Source organism: Rhinatrema bivittatum, chromosome 1 (genome assembly GCF_901001135.1).
Source record: "Rhinatrema bivittatum chromosome 1, aRhiBiv1.1, whole genome shotgun sequence".
NCBI classification, from domain to species: domain Eukaryota; kingdom Metazoa; phylum Chordata; class Amphibia; order Gymnophiona; family Rhinatrematidae; genus Rhinatrema; species Rhinatrema bivittatum.
In genome coordinates this window covers 522456189-522474825 of record NC_042615.1, presented here as the reverse complement: position 1 = coordinate 522474825, position 18637 = coordinate 522456189, and the positions used below count along the sequence as shown (strand labels likewise).

At 45.1% G+C, this 18637-nt stretch overlaps 1 protein-coding gene across 4 annotated transcripts in view; it reads left to right on the top strand.

The window, feature by feature from the left end:
* Positions 1-18637, top strand: part of PIP5K1B (phosphatidylinositol-4-phosphate 5-kinase type 1 beta) — a 303447-nt gene that overhangs the window by 78000 nt on the left and 206810 nt on the right. The window contains exon 1 of one of the 4 annotated variants that reach the window (XM_029612957.1): positions 3932-4054. The exons of the other annotated variants lie outside the window; for them this stretch is intronic. The gene's annotated coding sequence lies outside the window, so the exon portion shown is untranslated. Of the gene's footprint in view, positions 1-3931; positions 4055-18637 lie in introns of those variants that run through there. 4 annotated transcript variants of the gene reach the window in all.

The window sequence follows — 18637 nt, the reverse complement described above, 5'->3', positions numbered from 1 at the left end:
CCCTGGAGCCAGGTCACACAGGCACTTAAAATTCAGAAAAGCTGAAAAATAAAAATAAAGGAATAGAAACAAAAACAGCAAAATTAGTTAAATAGCCAAAAAAAAAATAAGTAAAATAGCAACAAAGAAAGCAAAAGAAAAAAAAAAACTATAGGAAACATTTTCCTTGGCTCCTGAAACCTTTTGACTGGCACCTGTTTTCTATATAGATTTGCACGCTTGGATATGATATTAAATGATTATTTTCATTGAAAGTGCTTTGTCAACAAAGCTTTTTTCATGGTCTAATGCAACTCCTGCTCTTGCCATTATTGTTAGAATGCCTTGTTTCTTTGGCTGCAGTTACAGTAATTGGCCAAAAGCAACTGGGGGTATAATAAAACTAATCTTGACTAAGCGCCTGCTTTCCGTGCTTTTTTTTTGCATCTGTCCCTAAGTGTGTGGGTTGCAAAGTCGAGAATGTTAATGGATATAGTGGAATTTGAAAAGGATATGTTATCTGGCTAACACTGAATATCGGAGTTAGTTGGATGACGTACCAACTAAAATGTTAGCTGGATAAGTGCCCAAATATTCATTTAGCCGTATAACTTCTGAGTTATCCAGCTAAATGCCCCCGAATATGGATGTCCCAGACAATACTTTGCCATTTGTATTTAATTTTCCTCTCATGGACAAACTGGCAAATTTAGCTGAAGCAAGCCGCACTGCCTTTCATGTCACAAGATGGAAATGTAACACCTTGAATAAAATGTTGCCAGAAATGTTTCTAAATACCTGTGCAGGGAGGGGTGCAAATAGGCCCCTTGGACTCCTATACCCCCATCAGCAGTCCTATGGGCCTCAAAACCTCCCATAGGAGTTTAGTGTTGGAACATCCTCACAGCTTTCTAATTCCTAAAAATGTTCTGGCCTAAAACTGGATTGCTGCTGGCAATCAGAGTGATTTTTTTTTTTTTTTTGCTGTACCATTTGTCTTGATAAGTGGATGAAATTTATTTGCCAGAGAGAGTGATGTGCTTTTAAAAAAGCGTGAGTTTCCATGACTGTCCTTGGGAAACCTGCACCTGGTTGTGACAGGCATGTAGATTATTCTTTCCTTCTTTCTTTCTTTCTTAGGATTTATTAAATCACCTAAGCCAGGGCTCTAAGCAAAGTCAACATACATAATCTGAAATCAACATAAACATAACAATAAAACACAAAATATACAATAAGACATAGCCTAATAATCAAAACTAATATTCTGCCAAAAAAATACAAATATACCATAAAGCTTCATCAATCTGAGCCCAACAGAAAAGATTTTGTGCCTTGAGATCAGCTTTTTGTTCTTATAGCAGATGCAGTGTATTTTTTTCAAAAGCTTTTCCATTGTGCAGCTGAGGAAACAAAATCCGAAGAACAAAACTGGGTAAAGATGTAATTGCCTCAAATGATACACTGAGTTAAAGCCTAAAGAAGCCTAAACTGGATCACAGGACAAATTGTTTTTCTTTTCATGCTCTGTGTTAGCGATCATAGCTCAGCCCTGGTGTTCTTCACTGGTGTGATCTCTCCTGGCCTGTGTTACTTGTTCCTCAAATCATGCTCGCAAGACTCAGTTCTTTCACTTGGGGGGGGGGGGGGGGGTCATAAGTTGATTTTACTCAGCTTTCTGTAGAAAAGAGGTGTTTAACACAGCCCTCTACAGTCCAGGTAACATAACCTAGGAGCGGGGATTGGTAATCCAGGCTCCTCTAGTAAGTGGGGTATATTACCAGGCTGCTATGTTGAGTTTGAAATAAAATAAATGATAAGCCAGATCCTCTTCCCAATGGCCAGCTTTCGGAAAGGTCAGATCATCCGTTCTGCCTCCAAAAATGATTGCAGATTTTTGTGTGATGTAAGTATCAGATGAAATGAAAAACTTAGCACTTGCTGAAGTAGTCCTGTCTGGGTGTTTGTACCTAACCCTGGTTATCTAAACATCAGTTTGTCACATTGTCTAGCCAAGCAGTCACAAAAAGGGGGAGGTTATGCATTTGCTCAATGAATGGTTTTGCAGTATAGGAATAACTATAGTTAAGTATTAGAAAAGGCAAATTACTATTAGGGATGTGCACGTGAAAAAAATGTGTTTGTGCCGTTTTTAAATTTAGTTTTATTTCATTTTGTTGCATGCGTAAAATGCATTTTTATAAACTTTAATAAAATCTATTTTATGCACAGAAATAAGATGTTATACACATAAAAAATTATTGCTTGTAAAGTAACGAAGCAAAACAAAACAAATGTATATCCCTAGTTATCAGATATAAAAAGATAAGGGGGAGCGAAAGGAAAGTTCCCTCCGAGGTCGCTCCGATTTCGGAGCGACCTCGGAGGGAACAGGGAAAGCCATCGGACCTCCCCTAGGGCTCGGCGCACAGGGTGCACAAGGGTGCACCCCCTTGCACGCACCAACCCTGGATTTTATAACATGCGCGGGGCAGCGCACGCATGTTATAAAATCGGGTGTACATTTGTGCGCGCCGGGTAGCGAACAGAAATGTACCCCACATGCGTAAGATTAAAAATCTGCCCCAAAGCGTTGCATTAGTTCCTAGTGCAGGTTGTGTATTTTCTCTCTCGCAGGCCAATGCAATATCGGCACACGTTAAAGGGGTGCTCCTGATTGAGCGCCTGCTCCCTTAACCTGCACCGATCCACCTCTCCCAGGAGACCGATGTAATATTTGAATCGGGTGCTGCGTTAAAACGGAAGCGCTAGGAGAAATTGCGCGCCCCTAGTGCCTCCTCGGCAGCAGGCGCCCGGGAGAGGTAACAGCCTGTTAGGAACATTTTTTTTTGGGGGGGGGGGGGGGACATTTCTAATATTTTAGTTCCTCCTCCTGTACACTTTTTGGGCTCCTCCAAAATTAAGACCTGCTCGGAGCAGATGCTAATTTTGGCGAGTAAAAATGTGCGCGTCAGGCGCACATTTATTTTTTTTGGCTTCAAGGGGAATAGATAATAGTCTCATCAATATGCATTTACATGTGATTAAGCTATTACCTATGGGGCAGATTTTCAAAGGGGTACGCGCATAAGATACGCGCATACCCCCCGAAAACCTGCCCCAGGCTCCCCCTGTGCGCGCCGAGCCTATGTTGCATAGGCTGCCGGTGCGCGCAAAGCCCCGGGACACGCGTATGTCCCGGGGCTTTCCTGGGGGGCGTGTCGCGGCCGGCGGGTCATCGGGGGCATTCTGGGGGCGGGGCCGCGGCCATGGTTCCATTCCAGGAGCATGGCCGCAGCCTCAGGACCAGCCCCCGGCCCGGAACATGGTGCGCCGGCAGCCGGGCCGTCACGCGCAAGAAGGCAGGCGTAACTTTTGAAATAAAGGTAGGGGGGTGAACTAATTAGGGCCAGGGGGGCGGGTTAGTTAGGGGAACGAAAAGGAAGGTGGGGGGTGCCGGAAAAAAAGTTCCCTCCGAGGCCGCTCCGATTTCGGAGCGGCCTCGAAGGGAACGGAGGGAGACTGTGCGGCTCGGCACGCGCAGGCTGCCGATTTTGCGCAGCCTTTTGTGCGCCGACCCAGGATTTTAAAGGATACACGCGGCTACGCGCTTGCGTACTTTTTAAAAATCTGCCCCTATGTGCGCGATTGGATACAGGTTTTGGGCGCGCTAACTCCCATTTTGCATGGGGGGGTTATGGACGTGCGTCCAATCGCGCATTGAGCCATGCGCTGCAGCCAGTGCACGGCACCACATTGGCCTGGTGCTCAGGAGCCTGAGCTCCTTCCTCCTCTGTCCCTCCCTCCCCTTGGTTGGATCAATTTCTAAACCCTGCAGCCAGAAACTGTGACCTTGCTGCTTGGCTTGTCGTGGTTTTCTATTAAACAGATAAATCACAAGAAGAGACTTTCATAAAATTCATTAACTTGAGATAAACTGGCTGCCTAGGAAGGAGGACGACTCACGAGATCAGCTCTCCTGGCGAGCGCTTTGCCACGCGCGCTGCGCTGTGTGCATTCACAATTTGTTTGAAATCCCCAGGAAAAATGTGCGATGCAGGAAGACACTTTCAAGGTAATGGACAAATCCTTTTAAAATGGGGGGCTCATTTGGGGGAAAAGATGAACTGGTCCTGCATAACAACAGTCATAAGTAATCTCAGAACAATTACTGATACTGTGGTAGTTAATTATCTAGAATTAAGAGAAACGTTCGGTAGTGCTGACTCTTTTGTCTTTCTGCCTCTGAGAAACATTTGAAATGTAATGGTAGCCGGGTTTTTTCCCATTTCTTGTTTTTGGAAGTCTCTCCCTTGTTATCTGTAATTTTTTTTTTTTATGAGTTACAGGCGTAATGGACCAATAAAAACTGACGTCTGCCGCTTTCAAAATAGAGGAAATATAAAAATCGGTTGGTCTATAAATATTTGTATGTAAAGCTAGCAGGTTGTGATGTAGCTCACTGTGGGAGAGATCCGTTCCGAAATGAGTGACTTTTTAAACGCTCGCTTCGTTTCCATTGCCTCCTTCCCCCTTGCGTGGCGCACAGATGCTTAATCTGGAGGCAGCAATGTTGGCTCTGCAAAGGGCAGGGTTCCAGCTGCTGATCTACAGACTGATTTACCCAACCATGGAGAAAGAGAATAATTACGCTGAGCATCTGTTTCGGCCCCAATTTGATCATCTATAAAGCAAAGTCATGACAGCAAGAAAATTGCTTCACCCCAGCAAGTGTTGTGCTTGAGACATGCCTATGGCCATTCGAGTGGCAAGAACAGTTATACTGTAACTCGTAAGGTTTTCCTTGTGACGAGAATAATAGATTTGTTTTCTGTGTGGTAAAATGTCTTAAGCGGTTTAAATTATTTCTAACTCTTAAGGAATCACCCTGCCTCTCCAGATACAGTCTAATCTGTTTTTGGGATAATTAGAGAAGGAACTATCTGAAAGAAGAGTGGTTGAGACAGAGCCGGTGCAAGGGGGTTGGGCGCTCTAGGCACCTTCAGCCTTGCGCCGCCCCCAGCCGCAGCCCTGACTCTCCCCCCGCCAAAAGAAAACTTACAAAATACCTGGTGGTCCAGGTGGGGGCCCGGGAGCGATCTGCCGCTCCCGGGGCCTCGGCTGCCACTAACCAAAATGGCGCCGGTGGCCTTTAGCCCCTACCATGTGACAGGGGCTACTGGTGCCATTGGTTGGCCCCTGTCACATGGGAGGGGCTAAAGGTCAGCTGCGCCATTTTGCTTACTGGAAGCCGAGGCCCCGGGAACGGCAGATTGCTCTCGGGCCCTCCGCTGGACCACAAGGGGGGCGTCGGGAGGGTGGCACGGTGAGGCAGGGGCTGGCAGAATTTTGAAAGGGCACTTTTGCCCTTTCAAAATTCTGCCTTCTGCCGCGGCGCCCCCTAAATCGCGGCACCCTAGGCACAGGCCTAGCTCGCCTAGTGGTTTCTCCGGCCCTGGGTTGAGAGCATGATGAGGAACATTTCTTTGGCTTTCACAGGTGGATCTAATTAGAAGGGTCACAGGTGTGTTGATTCAGGCTTATACAGGCCAATGCAATATACAGTACTGTGCGCTCCGACAGAGGGTAAAAAAAGTAAAAGTCGGCCCACGGCTGTCGGGTTGAAAACCGGACGCTCAATTTTGCTGGCGTCCGGATTCCGAGCCCGTGGCTGTCAGCGGGCTTGAGAACTGATGCCGGCAAAATCAGCCACCGCTCCAGTCCAAAAGGATGCGCTAGGGACGCGCTAGTGTCCCTAGCATCTCCTTTTGCCTGTTTTTACCGCTGGGCCTCATTTAAATAGAGAATCCCGCGCACAGGAGAGTGGACTTTACTGTATCGGCCCGATAGTGTGCTCAGCCGAGCGCACGACTTTAAATGCGCTTGGACACGCGTCCAAAGCCCTCATGTAATAAGGGGATTAGCGCTTCCAAAATGTACGTCCAAACCAGCGTGTAGCTAATAGGGCTCATCCCATGTAAATTCATGTTGATGAGGCTATTAGCTATTACCCACTTATGCAAAAAAATAAAATAAATGTGCGCCCAATGCGCACATTTTTACTCTCAAAAATTAACGCCTTCCCCGGAGCAGGCATTAAGTCTTGAGGAGCCCCTAAAGTTAACAGAAAAGCAGAAAATATCTTGGCAATATTAAGGAGGAGGAACCGAAAAAAGGAGTAAGGGAATAAAAATGTCACTGGCGGTCAGGTTAGGAACACAGATGCTCGTAAAATTGAGCGTCTGTTTTCCTAACCCTCACTGACAGCCACCTCACCTGGGCGCCCAATGTCGAGGAAGCGCGAGGGATGCACGATTTCCCCTCGCACCTCCTTTTTATTGTGGCAGCTCATTTAAATATTAAATCAGGCACCTGGGAGAGGTGGCTCAGCGCGCGTTAGAAGAGCTCGATCATGAGCGCCCGTTTTTGCGCGCGCCGATATTGCATCGGCCTGTTAAGTGAAGTGTGGTAGGTGCCGTTTTATGAACTGTGCACGAGTGAGTCTGAGGAGGTAGATTTGTGGAGAATATTACGGAGGACTTTTTTTCCACAGCGAAAAAGGAAGTTCGTGGTGTCAACTAACCAAGAAAATGGTAAAAGCATAAGCATGAAAACTCAAATGACAAAATTGAAGGGCTACTGTCCTCACTCGATACAATCAAACATACACAATATGTGAGGATTAATTATATTTTAACATTTCATTTATCGTTTTAAAAATTTTTTACTTATCTTGCCTGACAGGCAGTTGATTTGGATATTCACGGGACAAGTTTACACAACGGTGCGGAGAGGTTGTCATGAATTTGGCAAGATAAGTAAAAAATTTTAAAACGATAAAAAAGTTCAAAAATTGGCATATATAATAAAAAGAGTACATTAGTGAAATTGGTAAATGAAGTTACTATTCTAGTGCCATTGCCATCATGAAAGAGGTTGTAGCCCTGTATAGGGCAAGAGCCTAAGCGATTGAGCACACAGTCTGATACCAATTTCTGAAGGTGAAAAACAAACGGATGAAATGTTAAAATATAATTAATCCTCACATATTGTGTATGTTTAAAAGCATAAGCATAACATGATAGCATGGGAGAGGTGGCTAGGTAGGCTCCTGTTGGCTTTCCTACCGTCACCAAAACATGAAAGAAATATTTTATTCAGTGTTAATAACTGCAAAGAGATAAGATGGACTGTGAACATATTTGCTGGAGGAGCAGTCACAGGATGGTTGTTTGTATGTAATGCCGAAGATCAAGGAGGTCCTGTGGTATTGCACGAGGAAGGGAAAATGGGCAAAGAAGATGGGCCTGGGGTCTTTGTTGGCTGTCACATTCTGTTTCCCTGTTTCTATGGTTTGCAAAATAGCAAGATTAGCAGAGGATAGAGGAGACTGGTTAGAAACGAAAGAGCTGAAAGTTGAGCTTGCAGAATACTAGACTTCCTTTCTTAGTTTTCCCATGTTTAGCTATTTATCATCCCTCCAACTTCTCGACTCGTGTCTTCCTCTGCAGTGCAATGTAAATGAAGACCTTTTGCTTGCCTATAGTCCATCTTCTTAAACTTGACCTTGGACGCGGGTCACAGGTTATACTTGTTGGACCTGTTGCAAACAAACTGAATTGTGGATGTTTTTACAAGTTTGTTGTGGTGCTTAGTTCTTTTTTTTCCTTTGCGTTTTGCTCATGCATAATTGTTTCCAAAGGATTGATGTTTAAGTAGAAATTGAATGGAGCGTTGAATGATTTTGCTGATGTAGATATTTATTTTAATTAGATGCCATCTAGCTGTAAGCAGCAGGAAAAAATGTGTATTTTTTTTTAAATAGTGCAAATTGTCAAAGATCAGCAAAAATAGGGATTGCTTGCTTATTAAGTATAAATAGTTCTTTCAAGAAACAGACATACATTATTATTTTTTTAATATGAGTGCAATTTTCAAAAACCTTTATCCCAAGTAAACTAAAATTTGCCCATCATTTACCTGAGGGGCAAGGAGGCAGGCCCAGAGGCTGAGTTAGGTTGAGGGAAGCAGTAGTGCATCTCGTTTTGCATTTTCACAACTCCGTGTCTTGTTTTGCAGGGGGGGAAGGTACCTGCAGACAGTGCAGGTGCAAATTTGGCTATTTTTTCAAAGGGAAAGTAGGCACATACAAAGTACCCAGAGAGTTTGCCCCCATTATATTATGCATATTAAATGCCTCCCCCACTCGCATTTGAATTTTTTTTCAGTGAGTGCTAAAAGCTTTAATTTGTTGTGGGTAGACGGCCTCTTGCACGCCCCTCCTCTCCGCGCCCCCCCCCCCAAAAAAAACCAAAACGTAGCAGTCCATATTCCATGGTATTCAGCTAATGGTGCAGGGATATTATCCAGTGGAATGGGGGTGCTGCTGAACGTACCAGGCTAGGTTAAAGTTGGCTGAGGATAGGTTTATCTGGGTAACTTTAGGATTGCTCTTTGGGAGTCCTAAGGTTATGTTAGTCAGTAATGCTGAAAACGAGCATTTATCCGGCTAACATAGCTGGATTGCCGCTCCGCCTCAGAACTCCCCATTTTAGCCACACAAACAGTAATCTGGCTATCTTGGGGCAGGTGAGCACGGTGGGATTTTCAAATCCCACCATTCTTCTGGCTTTTCCAAACTTAATTGGATGAACAAAATGCTGGATGCAGACTTTGTGGAATCTTTGCTCAGTTTGATGTAATCATAGCAGGACCTCGTGTGCCACCCTCTATAGTCTGTTTAAAGTGTAATATAGTAGGAGGCAGACTGAAACATGACCCTGAATTTCGAGCTCCTGGAAGATATATTGCTTTATGGGACAAGAATAAAATAACGTTGCACTGTGCTGAGTAGAGAAATACCGAATTCCAGGAACAGACTGAATGAGAACACCTGCTGTATTTTGCTTCAACCACCTTTTGTGACCATGTAAGTTAACAGATGCAAACTCGCACTAAGGTCAGCAGGTTTTTGTTTGTTATTGGCTTCGGGATTTATCAGAACGCCTCGCACTACATTTATGGTAAAGAACAGCCATTAGGAAATAGATAAACTTCCTTGGACCTAGTTCAGATCTCGGGTCATCTCTGAGAGTATGGAATCAGATTTATAGTCTAAACTCTTCATTTAAGGAATACCAAAATGTAATTCCACAAACAACGTATGCCAATGTTGTTTAATGTAGCAGCAAAGTCAGCTTTGACCCCAAAAAATGGTAATAAATTGTAAACTGCACTGGTGGAACTCATTTGGATCTGGATTGCAGTATAGAAATTAAATAAATAAATAAATAAATAAATGTGACCTGCCTCCCCACCTCCCCCTCGCTTTTTAGGGCACATAAAATGAGAGCGGCCGCTGATGGCTGTTTGAGAGCTGAGCACAGATCTCTCTGGGTTCAAAATACAAAAATGGCCAAACAGCCGGAGTAATGGGGCCTGGCCCAAAGGCAAGAGCTGTATCTCTTATGCTGGACAGGGGGGAAAAAAACGCCACCACCAGACGCTCCTTCCCCCTTTGTGACCCTTCTGACTGCACCCTGTCTCCTGCTGAATGAAAGGCGCCTCACAGAAAACCCACAACGTGGGAATAAGGAGGCTCTCGCCCTAAGGCAGCTTCACACAGAACAGCTTTCTACTTACTGTTCTGGGCTCGCCCGCAGTCATACAAACCACTGATTTCTCAGGGTTCACAGGTTTCATACGACATTAGCAGCAGTAACAAGGACAGCAACAACAACAACAACAAAGCAGTCTTCCTCTAAAAACATCGTCCCAGTTGACAGCAGAACCTTTCTTCACTCATTTACAGAGGCCAGAGAATTGGTCCTCCATCTTCAGAAATGGATGGCACTTGGTACTCACAAGTCCTCAAGCCGTGCCTTCCCTTGGTAGCCCGTGATTCCTCCCAGGGGCTCCATGGCTCTGCCTAGGAGGCTAGCAGTGAAGTCCCGGAGTCACGCCATGCAGGAAGCGGCTGCAAGGAGAGATCCCCCTCGCCTGGCTTCATTCTAGCATCTAGCCCAAATCTTCAAAGGAAAAGACGCATTTCCTACTCTGATTCCCCCCCCCCCCCCTCCGTGGTTTTCCATCATAACATGCCTTAAAGAGATAAATCATCTCCTTAATAAACCTCTGCCGTAATGCCACATTACCATAACCCCCAAAGTAGAAGTTAAGTGACATCCTTTGGCAGCTCTCCCAGTCACATAAAATAAATACAATTTGCCTGATTTCATGTATATATATGTTTACAATCCAGGTTTACTCTCCTACTGGTTCCAATTTGTGTGACTATTTGCAGATATACATTTGCAAACCTTAAAATACATTGTATGTAAGCTCAAATATTTGCTCCCGAACAGGATCACAGAGATCAAAATGGGGAGAATATTTAGATTCTTAGCAAGCTGCAAATGATTTCAATCTAGTAAAAATGATTCATGACCCGTTCTGGAATGACTAATTATCTGTACCTATTCTCCTTCCCTTTCCCACCAGTCTGGATGGGAGCCAGCATAAATCTCATCCAATTTGCCCATTCTTAGTCACAATTAGGTGCTTAATTTAGACTTCTATTGAGGGATGGGGGGTGTTTGTGCATGAGATTTGAGATTTAGGATTTCTGCTAAATGCCAGGAACTTAAGCCAGGGGCAGCCAACGCTAGTCCTCAAGAGCCACAAACCAAGCCGGGGTTTTCAGGATGTCCTTAACAAATATGCGTGAGATAGATCTGCATACAACAGCGGCAGTGCAGGCAAATCCATCTCATGCCTGTTCGTTATGGAAATCCTGGAAACCCCGGCTTGGTTTGCGGCTCTTGAGAACTAGCGCCGGCGATCCCTGACTTGAGCCTTTCTGAAATTAAGATCCTCAAATGCTTTGAAATAATCGCAAAGGGACTTCATAGGGAACCATGGTTTTTCTCGCCCATTACCAGGCATAGGCCTCCTCTAGCTGTACATTCTGCAGCTTGACCCCCCCCCCTCTGTTTTTTGCCCCTCTGTAAACACAACACCTCCCCATCTTTTTACTTTACAATTCTTTACAGCTTTGTTAACAAGCACCACCAGTTCACTACTAGTGTAGTGCAACCTGTGATTTACTTGTTCGTTTGGGTGGCATCATCCCTAGCTCATTCTGCAATGACCTGGGTGAGCGTAGCTCTCGAAGCAGGTCACAGATGCATCAAGTTAGTCCGGTAAAAAGGTTATCACCTACAACTTGTTTATGACCTTTATTTGTGCCAAGGGGACACGTTTAAACAGCTCACATTATTTGGGGATCCGTAGCCCACAAACGTTGCAGTCAGTATTAAAAGGGAAACAATGTGTACTGGCAACTAAGTGCAAAGCATGCACGCAAAAAGCATCTGCACACTTTGTACCCAACAGAGCCAATGTAATACAACCCGAACTAAAATCAGAGCAAAACCCATTCTAGCATGGGGTTTTCCTTTACTCACACACTAGAAACCCATGACCCCGCTGGATGCAGTAAGCAAATGACATACATGTGTCTTTTAAAAAAAAAGGAAGGCATGCTAAATGGAAGAAGTATGCACTTTTTGTTTTTTCACTCATTGGCCATTTGCATGTCATAAACTACAAATCTGCATTAGAAAATTGTGGTCAAAGCAAGCGGGTAGAGAGGTTTATAATCCCAGAACTGCAAGCCTGTCCTTGGTTTCCTCCCTATAATTCTGCATCCACTGATAGTGTTTAGATAATAGTCTTATGAAAGAAAAAGGCCATGCCAGCTGTTCCGAGCAATCCTCCATATGCCCTCAAGGCGTTGCAGCCAGACGCACCTTCAGGCCGATTCGGTACGGTGCGCTCGGCCGAGCGCACCGTACCGAATCGGCATCTGTTACCCCTTATACTGTAAGGGGTAATAGCGCCTTCAAAACGCGCGGCCAACCTCGCGAAAACTAATAGCGCTCATCACATGCAAATGCGTGTTGATGAGCACTAGCGCTATTAGTTAGTCGCCCGGGATACTCTCAGAAATTAACGCCTGCCCAAAGGCATGCATTAACCATAGACAGCACCAGGTTTCTGTACACCCTCTGACTTAATATCATAGCGATATTAAGTTGGAGGCCCCAAAAATAAAAAAACCAAAAACTTCTTGAAAAAAAAAAAATCTGCCCGCGGGTTGGAAAACAGACACTCAATTTTGCCGGCGTCCGTTTTCCGAACCCGTGGCTGTCAGCGGGTTCGAAAACCGATGCCGGTAAAATTAAGCGTCGGTTGTCGGACCCGCTGACAGCCGAAGCTTCCGCTAATAAGAGGGACACACTAGTGTCCCTAGCGCCTCCTTATTAGCGTGGGCCCGAATTTAGAGAATCGCATGCCCAGGAGAGGAGCGCCGACTCTCCCGCAGTTTATATTGCATCAGCCTGCTTGTGCTTCAGGCTCACGGCTTCTGGAGCTCCAAAGAAATTATTGTGCCCTTAACTGGTGTGCCAGATCTTAAGTGACATACCAGATGCTGTAATTTTAGCAAGTTCTCAGACACAAACGCGCCCCCTCCCACCCTCGAAAATGATTATTTGGGACTGGTGTCATTTTCACCTAGGGCAATCCCAATCTGAAGCAGAGTGCCGCCATTGTCCCCAGCAATAACTGTGAAAATTAAACGCTTCTGCTCCTCTCTGTCAAACACTCTTAGCTGTCAAAACTCCAGGCTTTTGATCCAGATTGAAGAAGAAGGCTGATAAAGAACATTCCCGCTGTCTTCATCGTTGGCACTGATTGTTATGTACAGACTGTGCCGGTTGTTTTTAGACTCTGATGGCTCAATTGCAGGCTGGTTGAAAATCTGAGGGCTGTCATCACTGTCATCCCGTAACTCAGCTCTGGCCAGGGCTTTCCAATATCAGCGGCAGCATTTTTATAAGGCTGAATTTTTTGCTGTCCAGCAAGAAAGAGGTCTCTAACCTCCCTGCTTGCCTTTTGGGCTTGAAGGCTGCCTCCCACCTTCTTCTGCAGGCAAACTCAATGGTATACTTTACAACAAAAGGATAAGACTTGTATCTAATCCAAAATCACTGTCCAGGTCTCGTACAGAGCCATTCCTTCCAGTGATGATGATATGAACACAGGTTGAGACAGGTTCACATCTATTTAACACTTTGCATAAACAAGAACTCATGGGGCTTCTCTGGGATCTCACACTCTAGTTTGGCCACTGTGCCGTCTAAATTCTGGGAACACTTGTGAGGCTTCCCTGAGGAACAATCAGGATCCTGAGGGAACGGGGTCATACAGGAGGCTATCTCTATGGTAGAGCTACCTCTCTTTAAGCCTTCCTGTGGCTCTATAAGCAAATTCCTGCTACTTAGCTACGTAGACCCCCAATTCAAAACCCCCAAACACACTGTTCTCTTTGACAAAACTTCTGTTTCCATTCATGTTTCTCTGTACTGGGGAAGTATAAATTCCTGCTCAGACCCTGGAGTTAAATTTCCCACAGTAAAAAAAAGTTGCATTAGGCAGTTTCCCCTCTATCGCTACTCCCTGCGTCACCTGGAATAGCTGATCACCTTGTTTGCATGGGGATTGAAATGCACCCATGTTAAATCCTAGCACAGATTTTAGCACATGTTTTTTCCAATGCTAAAACTCCTGTTACATGCAGGAGTTGTGTTAGCACGGACAAATCAGTGCAAAACTCCAGGGCAAAATGTTACGATCCCCCCTGTTGCTGCGCTACAGGAGGTATCTCACCTTTTCTTCCGGAGGCCACTCCATAGCCAGGGCCTCGCCTGCGCTCTATCCAGGACTTGCTCCAGGGCCTGAGAGGCCTCGCTGTTCTTGAGGCCTGCCTGTGGCTTGCTTGTGTTTGCTTGGACTTCCTGGTTCCGGCCACACCCTTCTCCCTAGGGGCAGGCCTGCGGCTCTCCACCTAAGTTATAGGGCCAGTGAGGGGCGGTCCAGGTGAACTCCTCCCAGGGAGTCGCCTGCATGCAGCAGTATAAAAGGACTTTTACTTCAGTTCCTCTTTGGATTGAGTCTCACAGTTGTCTGCGCCTCTCCCTTGATACAGGTCCTACGTGGTCTTGTTTGTTCCTGATGTTCCTACCTGCTTTAGGCTGCCAGGAGTGCAGTAACCCACTGCTTCCTCTGGTCCGTGACCAGTCCAGCTGTGCTGGCTGTGTAGGGCGCCCTGAGAGACAGTGCCGATGTCTTGCCTCAGCCCTCGTCTGTGATGTCTTCAGTGTTCTAAGGACTCTGTCTGCCCTCGTCCTCTGTCTGGCCTGCCGCCCAATGCCGTTACCCAGCAGCAGGTCCGAAAGGGCTTGGAACAGTCGGAGGACCGTTCATCAATCAACATTGCGTTGTTGGTTGCCATGGGCGAGCAGGTCCGGCTGAGGGTGACACTCTGTTCCTCATTCCTGCTTCAGTACCTGCCTGGCTCTCCATGCTTGCATCGGCTCACCTCCCACGGTGTGGCTTGGGGCTCCTCCCTGAGTCTTGCCGTGGCCCAAGGGCTCACTCCACCTGCTCTAGAGGCGACCGCGCTCCTCGCGCTCGTAACACAAAATCCATGCTAGGGTCAGTGTGGCTTATTGCATCAGCACTGATGTTTGTGCAGGCAGCCAAGGGGCTGATGCAATAAACCACGCTGACCCCGACCTAAATCCGCCCCTGGGAAGACCTCTTTATAACTTGACTAAAAGTAAGCGTACTGTGGAAGCCTGCATGTACCTTTTTAATTTTTTTTTTTTTTTGGGGGGGGGGGGCAGATTTTTCTCCTTTGAGCTTCCAGCTGAGTTGGAACCAGGGCTGGGATCTTGGTGGCACGACCCTTCATTCACAACTAGCAAGGGATATCACCCTATAGCAGTGATGGCGAACTCCGGTCCTCGAGGGCCACAAACAGGCCTGGTTTTCAGGATATCCACAGTGAATATGCATGAGAAAGATTTGCATGCACTGCCCCCATTATAGGCAAATCTATCTCATGCATATTCATTGTGGATATCCTGACAACCTGGCCTGTTTGTGGCACTCGAGGACTGGAGTTTGCCATCACTGCCCTATATTATGTCATCTGATAATTGCAGTGACAGCTGTGGGGGGCAGTGCACTAGCGCTCTTTCTGGATCCCTGCAGTTGTGGGCCCTGAATCTGGCCAGCCGAAAAATGTGGCTCTTCAACCAACAAAGGGCCATCCTGACAAACCAGCCCCAGAGAGGACTTCCTATATATCACCCTAACCCTTGACTGAACTGCAGAGTTAAAGCAATACCTCTGCCTGGTGACTGATCTGTAATGTCAGTGCACTATCTTGTGCCCATGACTTTAACTGCCACGCTCTTGTAATACCTGAACCCTATGATTTAACTGCAATCAATTCCTATTGTAATCTGCTCTGAAATGGCCAACCAGCCACGGAAGGCAGGATAGAAATCCAGAATCAAATTATATTAAATTGAACCCCAGAGCCTGTTCCCTCACCTCCTGCCTCATGTTAAAAAGTGAATCCGGGCCACATTTATTACTGATGTTTTATTTTTTTTGGAAGAGGAGAGAAAGGTCAGAGCTCCTGCTGATGCTGCTGATGCTCACTCCGTCTCTGCTCTGGATTTTGTTGATTGCGGGGGAAGGGAGCAATTGAATGTTCACTCCTTGCGGCGGTGAGGTTCAGAATCCTGTTTCTTTATGTGGTTGTTGGGGGTGGTGGGTGCTGAGGCTTGCACAGCCTGAGAGCATGGTAAAGCACTGGTGGGAATGGAGAGTGCATGGGGCTGGAAGGGAGTATATTAGAATATGACAGGAGAACAGCAGTTTAATTGTATTAAACTGCTCCGATATTCAGCACCTTCCCTCTTTTCCCCCTTCCCCTCACCCTGTATTTGAACTTGCACCGCAAATATTTTTATCGTCAGAAACCCCATCCACAATTATCCCGGTAAACACATTTTTAGACCCGAAGTATTTCTTTTTTTTTTTTTTTTTTACAGAACCAAGCCCAGGATTTTTAAGTTGCTCTTCCCTGATTTCGCTACCCTGGGCTGAGGAAACCAGGCTGTTGCCGTGAAAACAATAACTCATTCTGAGCTTGTCAGTGAAATAGAAAATGATCATCTCCTCTCATTCGAAAGTCTGTAATAAATAATAAAACAGATTGAAACTGGAGAATTGCATCCATCTTAAAAAAAAAAAAAGTTTTTATTGAAATAAAATACAAGGGCAGAAACTTCACCACCTTTAATCTGCATACTAAATTTCTGTAGAGAACAGAGACCTATGAGGAAGTCCCATTAGTACCTTATTGTTCTTGTTTTGCTTCCAAAGCATCTGTAATTAGGTGCGGGGAAAGCTGTTCTTACAGCCATTTTTATGTTAATGCAAGGTATGGGGCAATAACTGCAAAGTAACTCCTCTCGACTTACAATTTGCCCAGGATCCAGTTCTCAAAGGAGAACAGTAATTGCTTTTTAAACATACACTTGTGGTGAAAACTGTGGCTTTATTGTACTGCTAATGTTATTTATTTTCCCAACAGGTAGCAAATGACGACTCTTTCTCTCAAATTAGGCAGCGATGGTTTGCTTGAGCTGGATTTTTCACCAGAAGGCTAATCCATTTGCTGTGTGTAATAAGAAAAGGGAGAAATCTTAAGCCACTTAGGTTCTGTTCACATCTGGATATTCAGCTGTGAGGGTGACATAGGATAATAACCCCCACCCTTGTTGGTTGGACTGGCAGATCCATTTTTTTCCTGCTGCATGTAGCAACATACACAGCCAAATGCATGGTTATGAGATGCCCTTGTCCTTCAAGTGTGGCAATGTGTTGTCCTCTGCCTTTTATTCCCTTCTGTTCTGCAGTAGGTATCCACTAAGGGGTGGAGTCATTCACCTCTGGAGGCAGAAACATTTCAGTCAAGAATGTGTTTTCCACCACAGGCAAATACTAATGATCATATTCTGAATTTGGAAACAAAAACCCCCAAATCTTTTCTTTGTATGCTGGGATTTAGGCTTGCCCCTTGCTTTTCATCTAAGGTTGCCACCTAATCCGGGTCAGCTCTGACAGACTGCTCCAGTTCTGGTTGTGCTCCATTTCCTCTGTGGATCCTAGTTGCAAAACCAGAACTCAAGGAGCCTGTCTGGGGTGACCTGGGTCAGATGGCAGACCCTATCTCTGGCACAAACGACATTATCGGTTTTATTACAGCCTGCACAAGGCTCATGTATTCTTTTTTTTTTTTCCCAACATGCAAAGTCGTGCCACTGAGGTCGGCAACATCTGGAATTGGTTGGCGAACGTCCAATCTGAATGTATTGAGCGAAAGCTGTTTCCCTAACGTGCGGTCCCCTGCTCAGCTTCATTTTAATATCCTCTGAAACATTTTTGCAGCCTGGAAACAACAAAGGAAAAAAACAGTAGCTTGAAAAAAAAAATCCTGTTAAAATTACCCCATTCCCAATTACCCATAGCTTAGGAAGGTAAAAAGCATAAACAGCTATAGTCTTGAAAGATAAAGGCAAAAAGATTCCATTTTTCCCCGTATCTGCACTCTACCTTTTCAATCTATGCACACCCCTCCTGTGCATACTGGCAACTCAGATGGCAAACCCCACTTCTCTTTCTCTTACTCCCCTTTTGCAGTTCTTTAGGGTCTGGCCTGACAATTCCCAAAGACAAGGATTCCAGTTTTCACCATTTATTTATTTATTTATTTATTTGTTTGTTTTTATATACCGACATTCGATCGAAATATCACATTGGTTTACAAATAACTGAACAAATAAGGCAGGGGGCTGCTTATTTTACATTGTAACATCACAAGGAGAAAAGAAAACGAAATGACCCCAGCACTCATACTTTAGCTTTGAAACTTGCTGCGGCACAAAACTCGTAAGCTAAGCACCCAAAAAACATACCATGCATATGGTCACTCGCACCGGCTTTTTGTGTCAGGCAGAGTTTTGCTGAAAAAGTATGCATGTTGCTGAGAACATGCCATCTCCGTGTGTACTTTTCTTCCCCCGTGACCTAAATGCACCCCCCACCCCCCGCCCCTGAGAACGCCTCCGCTCAGGGCGACTAAAACCAATGACTTTTGGCACACTGAGCGAGGGCAGACCGCTGATTCACGCGGGGAAAGCACTTTTTTCTCTGTGTAACTAGCTTTGGAAATAGTCCACCCCAAGTACTGCTAACCAGTCACCTCTCGAGACCCTCTGAGCACTGAAACACATGCTCATGAAGAAGAGAGGATAGAGCAAGATTTTGTAAACAGCTAATTTAACTACAGCTCAGTGGTTTCTTACTTCTAATTACATGGGCTGAATTAATTTGCATGCTTTGATAGAAGGCATTCTTTTCTCATCCATTAATTCCTAGGTTTATTTTTTTTAATTCTCTGTTGTAAATAAGTTTGCAATGGTTTCAATCCACGTTCTTAGGAAAAAAATGTTTTTGTAAGTCTCACATTCCTCATATTGTGCATGTATTTGCATTTAGCCTATGCCCGCATCTTGAGGGCTGCTGACGCCATGATTGGCGTATCATAATATTTCAAATATTTCATCAACAAAACAATCTCTGAAAAGGTTGAAGGGTTTGACTCTAGGCTAGTGGAGCTTGATGGGATTAGTGAAAAAAAAATTGCAAAAAATGTTTTTCTTTTTCCTAAACT